This window comes from Bufo gargarizans, chromosome 7, assembly GCF_014858855.1.
Source record: "Bufo gargarizans isolate SCDJY-AF-19 chromosome 7, ASM1485885v1, whole genome shotgun sequence".
NCBI classification, from domain to species: Eukaryota; Metazoa; Chordata; class Amphibia; order Anura; family Bufonidae; genus Bufo; species Bufo gargarizans.
The window spans coordinates 22,568,039-22,575,348 of record NC_058086.1 but is presented as its reverse complement, the minus strand read 5'-3'; positions in this window follow the sequence as shown (position 1 = coordinate 22,575,348).

Genomic DNA, 7,310 nt, shown 5'->3' with positions numbered 1-7,310 from the left:
TAATAGAATTAAAAATACATTTATAAAAAAAAAATATATTAATATCATATCTATAGGAATCAGATAGGATAGATAATGGCTTTGATCCTGGGATTCATTCTGATCGCCATATTTGGGGTCGGGAAGGAATTTTTCCCCCTTGAGGACAATTGTCTCTTTCCTCTTATGGGGTTTTCGCCTTCCTCAGGATCAACTCAGCCCTAAAATTCCCCTCATAAAAATCCCCCCTCCTATAAGTAGAAATAAATTGTTATTTTCGCCCCCTCCCTTACATCTTTGTGTCCGTGTCTTTATTTCCATTGTGTGGTGTTCTGATAAATGTGGTAATCTGTCAGCAGAATACAGGCTGCTGTTTGCCGCAGGATATAGTCTGCATTTTCTGAAGCACAGGCTCCCAGAACGTATCCTGTGTCTGCGGATGTGCTGACGAGTAATCCTCTGGAAATCTGACCGTTCCATCTCTTTCCAGACGCTAAAGGGAGAAATTACTATTAGGAATGATATGGCGGCAGTATAGGGTCACCTGAGGATTTCTAAATTCTTAACGTGTTTTCCTGGATATTGATATTGATGGTCTATCCTTCTGGTAGGTTATTAATATCAGACTGGTTTGGGGTCTGACACTCCGCACCCCACCAATCAGCTGTTGGGGAGTAGCTGAGTGAGCGGGAGCAGCACTGCAGTAACCAGGTCCATACACTACACAGTGGACGGAGATGTGTAGTTCCTCCGCCGAAGCTACTCCCCAACAGCTGGTAAGCAGGGGTGTGGGGTGTCGGACCCCCGCCAATCTGATATTGATGATATATCCTAAAGGGCTCTTTACATGGGCCGAGAGTCTTAAAGATAAACGCGTTATGGGAACGGTAGGATTGTTCCTTCCCGATAATCTGCTGCTCTGTCGTTCCATGTAAAGGGGTCTTAAGGATTGTCTATAAATATCAAAATCTTGGTGAATCCCTTTAAGTTTCAAATTGGGTCAGAGGGGTAAAAGTGGATGAAAAACATAAATAAAGCGGTTCTCTCCTCCATTGATCCCCCTGGCGCTGTCCAGGTCCCTGCTGCTCTCTACTTCCAGCTCCCATCTTTATATGCAAGAAATGCCTGCACTCAATCAATCACCGGCTGAGGCGGGACATGGATTTCGGAACATTTCCTGCATGTCGAGACAGGAGCTGGAAGTAGAAAGCAGGGCGGACCCCAGCAGCATTAAGATGGCAGCTGCGGGGGCTCGGTGGAGGTATATATCGTTGTTTTTATGTTTTTAAGCCACTCTGACCCCACTGCCAACTATTTTGGTTTAGCTGGAAAACCCCTTTAATGGTGCCAGCTTCACAATAGAGCCCATAATGCAAGAAAAGAAGAGCCGATAATGCCAGCTTCAAACCAGAGGATCAGCCTCTTCTCAGTTCTTCAGTGCAAGCGGCCAGCGTTAGACATGTAAGCAGGCGGTCAGCGACATTAGAGATCGGCCCAGGAGGAAAGGTCTGAGCAACAGGACAGCAATGAGCAGAAGACGTCACACTAAATGCTGCTGGACCTGCTCACCTGTCACCTGCCACCCGCCCACCATCCACCAGTCATGGCATTGTAGCTACAAAGCCTCATTTGTAAGTGAAGGCTTCATATAATAGGACATGATATGGACATCTGGTTCTGGTATCTGTAATGTCACATCATTTTATATACACAGTCCCAGTTAGTTTTCTCTCCCCCCTCTCTTATGATCTCAGTAAATATATAATATGGGCCTGGGAACCTGTATAAATCATATTATTCCTCTTCATTTCCACCTTGGCCGGACACTGGAGAAGAAGTATGTGCCACCAAATATATGCAGAAAGATACAAGATGGGGGTTGATGGAGGTCAAGGCCTGGATCATTAGTCTGTATGGGGCACAGACGCTGCTTATAGCGGCCCTGTCTGTTATAATACCGCCCCCTGCAGGCACAACTCTCACCTCGCCCCATGCACACCGCTCTCCTGCTTCCAGATCCTTCACATGAGAGGACAGCAGCCTGAGAATCCTCTGGAGAGAGGCGTCCACTCATCAGATCTAGTAGTGATGTAGCAGTGCTGAGTCTGTCAGATGTAGCGCTATCCACTACACCCCATGCACTCAGAAGCACTACAGATATCGGCTGGTGACGGCTCATGGGGCTTTATATCTACGCAGTTATTCTGTTGAAGGTGCCCATCTCACACATTGGTAATATATGGCTAGGATATGCCCCCAATGTCTTATAGGTGCTGGTCCCACCTCTGGGATGTGAGCCCTGGACATGCCAACCATACCATGCTATACTGGGTATAATACAGTACACAACAATACATCACATTACATAACATTAACAACAAACCATTTACAGATACCTCCTGCTCTGGGGTACTGCACTCGGGGGTGCTCCTAGCCTTTCTGCTGCCTGAGGCGAAAATTTAAACAGCCCCCCCCCCCCCATACCAAATTCTCAACCTAACCTCTTCCCTCCTAACATTACGTCTATCACTACAAAACATACAGGGTAATACAGCGCCCCATACCTCTTACCTCCAGTGACGTCTCTTCTTATGTAGATGTTCTCTTTCCTCATCTTCTCCTCTCAGACCAGACCACCATGATGATTTTTCAGCCATCTCTCGTCTCTGCGGTATGAAAAAAAATAATATCAGTTTACTACTTTTCCATCATCCTCCCATCTTCTGGACAAATCATCCTACCACCCCCAAAACTGTGCCGCTGTGCTCCCCAATATTATACTGCAGAAACAGATAAACCCCCTGATAATACTAGTACCACACAGATAGTGCCTTTTAACAATTATTGCGCCCAGCAAATATTACCCCTGACACTAATAGTGTAACATAATGTCCTCCTAAAATAACTGTGCTAAGCGGATACTGTGCCAGGGTGCGCCCCACAGTAATAGTTCTCCACAATGTCCCACCAATAGTAATAATTCTCTGCTAGATCATACTCGGTAGTAATAGTGCTCCTACAGTGCCCCCAACATGGCCCCACTGTTCCCCAGAAGTAATAATTCTCTCATAGTGCCCATACTAGTAATCATGTTCCCTATAGTCCCCCAGTAGTAATAAAGCCCACCACAATGCCCCTCAGTAGTAATAATTCTCCTTATAATGTGACAGTAGAAAAATGCCCCCTAATGTGTGCCACTATAAAAAAATGCCCCCCTATAATGTGTGCCAGTGCAAAAAATGCCCCTTTAATGCCCCAGTTAAGCTCATGCCCCCATAGTGCCCCCAGAATGTGTGCCAGTATAAAATACCCCAATATAATGCCCCCAAGTCAATGCCCCTATAGTGCTCCTGCAATGAGCAGGACACTGGTACAGTGGGTCAGCTATGCAGTGGGTCAGGATGTATGTGTAGTAGTTTGTGACGCCAATTGCAGCTTGCGCAGGTACTGTAGCAGGGCCCTTTAAGATGTTATAACTCACGTACCAGGTGAGGAATGCCAGAGGGGGATAATGTCTCTGTGTAGTGTCAACGGTGTCTCCTACCTCGGTACGGCTGGACTCCTGGCTCACTTGCAATAAATTGAGTGTTGTTAATAGGAGTAATTGAGGAATGAATGAGATCTAAGCAGGTAATATGATCCAACTTGTCTTTACTGAATGGGTGCAGCATAAATCCATATGAGTACAGCAATAGTCTTTAGTCCCAGCAGGTATTGGCAATGTATGGCAGGGGTTAATGCCTCTTCTGCTTCTATACTATGTGCCTGGAGAGTCTGGCAGGTATTTATCTTTTGCTCTGTCTGTCTTCTGCTTAGTAATGGGCCTGACTAGCTGAGGATGAATTTGGCTTCTCCTGGTCTCTGGATAAGTACTCACAGCTTGGCTCACAGGGAATGCTTCTTCCTGGAGGCGGCTGCTTTCTGGTCAACCAGCTGAGATAGGTGACTCAGGCTGGGAAGAGTGATCCTGAACCTCAGCCGAGTCTCGATCCTGTCTTGGGATCCCTGTTTCTGGGAGCTCCTACTAACACAGCCTTCCCCTAGCCGGGGTGGCTGGTACACTGACTAGAACTTTCTTTCCTCCCCATGACGCAGAAAGTGGGAACATTCCACACCTCCTCAAAGAGGGGGGGAGCTAGATTGGAATGAACTATTCCAGTCTAGATATGCTGAACTGGCTATATACCTGATCACACATTGCCGCCACCTGCTGGTGTACAGGGAAATTACAGCATGATATATAAAACAGGCATAAAAAATTACACAAAGTTAGATTACACAAGATGACAATACATTTACACCTGACATGTTGTAGCAGGGACACAGAGTTTAGTAACATACTCTGGGATGTTACACTCCTCTCCCCCCTTTCCCATAATGTGCCAATATAAAATACCCCTATATAGTACCCCCAGTAAATACCCCATAGTGCTCGTCTCCCCCTTCCTCATGGTGCCCCCCATAATGTACCAGTATAAAATGCCCCTATTTAGTGCCCCCAGTAAATGCTCCCATAGTGCTCGTCTCCCCCTTCCTCATAGTGCCCCCCATAATGTACCAGTATAAAATGCCTCTATATAGTGCCCCTGAGGGCCGTCAGTCTCCCCAAGACAAGCAGCACCTAAGGACCTGCATGGCGACTGGTTACTTTTGAAAAACTAAAAGCAAGCAGACCCCTCTCGCCCATGTGGGACGCCACACAACGGGCAGGTAGAGCCCGGCCGGCAAGCATTTCATCATCCCGTCAGGACAGGTAATGTAACGAACGGCCTTCAACTTGCACAAGGCACCTGTTCTGATCAGTGGCGGATCCAGGGGGGGGGGGGGGCTGGGGCAATTGCCCCTCCCGAGCTGGCGGCGGCGGCGGGGCACAGGGAGATGAACGCTTCCATTGTGGAAGCTCTCATCTCCATAGTCATCTGTATCGCCATCCTCAGGACAGCGATACAGATGGCTGTGCTGAGGCAGGGGAGGGAGAGGCGTGTCCCTTTCCCTTCCTCTGATAGGCTGAATAGGCTGAGAGTTGAATACCTGCACCGTACGAGATTCCTACCCCTTACCTGCATTAAGGAGTCCCTTTCGGCACTAGGAAGAGCCCGGTACTTCTCCTTGCTAGACCTGACTAATGGGTATTGGCAGGTGCCAATGGCCGAGAAAGATAAGGAAAAGACAGCCTTTATCTTGCCCATGGGACTATACAAATTTAACCGGATGCCCTTTGGGTTGACAAATGCACCTGGAACGTTTCAACGATTGATGGAGAAATGTCTTGGTGACTTCATCTATAAGTTCACTCTCATCTACAGGGAGTGCAGAATTATTAGGCAAGTTGTATTTTTGAGGATTAATTTTATTATTGAACAACAACCATGTTCTCAATGAACCCAAAAAACTCATTAATATCAAAGCTGAATATTTTTGGAAGTAGTTTTTAGTTTGTTTTTAGTTTTAGCTATTTTAGGGGGATATCTGTGTGTGCAGGTGACTATTACTGTGCATAATTATTAGGCAACTTAACAAAAAACAAATATATACCCATTTCAATTATTTATTTTTACCAGTGAAACCAATATAACATCTCAACATTCACAAATATACATTTCTGACATTCAAAAACAAAACAAAAACAAATCAGTGACCAATATAGCCACCTTTCTTTGCAAGGACACTCAAAAGCCTGCCATCCATGGATTCTGTCAGTGTTTTGATCTGTTTACCATCAACATTGCGTGCAGCAGCAACCACAGCCTCCCAGACACTGTTCAGAGAGGTGTACTGTTTTCCCTCCTTGTAAATCTCACATTTGATGATGGACCACAGGTTCTCAATGGGGTTCAGATCAGGTGGCCCAGTCTTGACGTTTCAGCTTGTGTGTCTTGTTCAGTGGTGGTCGTCTTTCAGCCTTTCTTACCTTGGCCATGTCTCTGAGTATTGCACACGCTTGACTTTTCTCAGTTCATGGGCAGTTATTTTGCGCCTTGGTTTTTCCACATGCTTCTTGCGACCCTGTTGACTATTTTGAATGAAACGCTTGATTGTTCGATGATCACGCTTCAAAAGCTTTGCAATTTTAAGAGTGCTGCATCCCTCTGCAAGATATCTCACTATTTTTGACTTTTCTGAGCCTGTCAAGTCCTTCTTTTGACCCATTTTGCCAAAGGAAAGGAAGTTGCCTAATAATTATGCACACCTGATATAGGGTGTTGATGTCATTAGACCACACCCCTTCTCATTACAGAGATGCACATCAGCTTTCGAGCCTATACAGCTTGGAGTAAGACAACATGCATAAAGAGGATGATGTGGTCAAAATACTCATTTGCCTAATAATTCTGCACTCCCTGTACTTGGACGACATTACAGTGTACTCTGCAACCTTTGAGGACCATCTCCACCAGTTGGGACAAGTATTTCAACGATTGCAGGAACATGGGCTCAAACTGAAACCCAGTAAATGTTGGTTGTTCCAATCTGAAATTGATTACTTGGGTCATTGTGTATCAGGAGAAGGGGTAAGGCAGTCGAGGGACAGGATAGCGGCTGTTCAAGATTGGCCGACACGACTACCCTGCGAGAGGTGAGAGCGTTCCTGGGAGTAGCCGGCTACTATTGACGGTTTATTAAGGACTTTGATAGAGTAGCAGCACCACTTAATGCTCTCCTACGAGGCACCTCCGGGGGTCCGAAGAACCGGTCCATGAAATGGGGCCCTGAACAGGAACACGCCTTCCAGATGCTCTTACAACGGCCCCAATCTTGGCGTATGCTGATTACCACTTGCCCTTCCAGCTATATACGGATGCAAGCCTGGAGCGGTGCTCTCTCAGTTCCAGGATGGCCAAGAGCGTGTCATAGCGTATGCCAGCCGATCCTTGCGAGATTCTGAGAGAAACCCTGACAATTATAGTTCATTTAAGTTACATCTGTTGGCATTGGTATGGGCCATGACTGAGAAATTCTCTGAGTATTTGACCGGAGCTGAAGTCTTAGTACTGACTGACAACAACCCATTAGCTCACCTGAAAAATGCCAAGCTCGGGGCTTCGGAGCAGAGGTGGATAGCCCGAATGTCTAAGTTTAATTACAGTATTAAAGGGATTCTGTCACCTCCCCTAAGGCAAAAAACGATTTAAAACCAGCCATGCAGCACAGCTTACCTGGATTAGGCTGTGCTGTTCAATCTTGAAATCCGTCCAGCAGTTAGTTCAAAAAACGACTTTGATCAATCAGGAAATGCGTCCTGAAGGTGCCCAGAGGGGCGTTTTTTTCTTCTGAGAGAGCCCAGTCCCGCCCCTTTTTCAGTGCCCAGCCCGCCTTCCTTTTACTTCCTA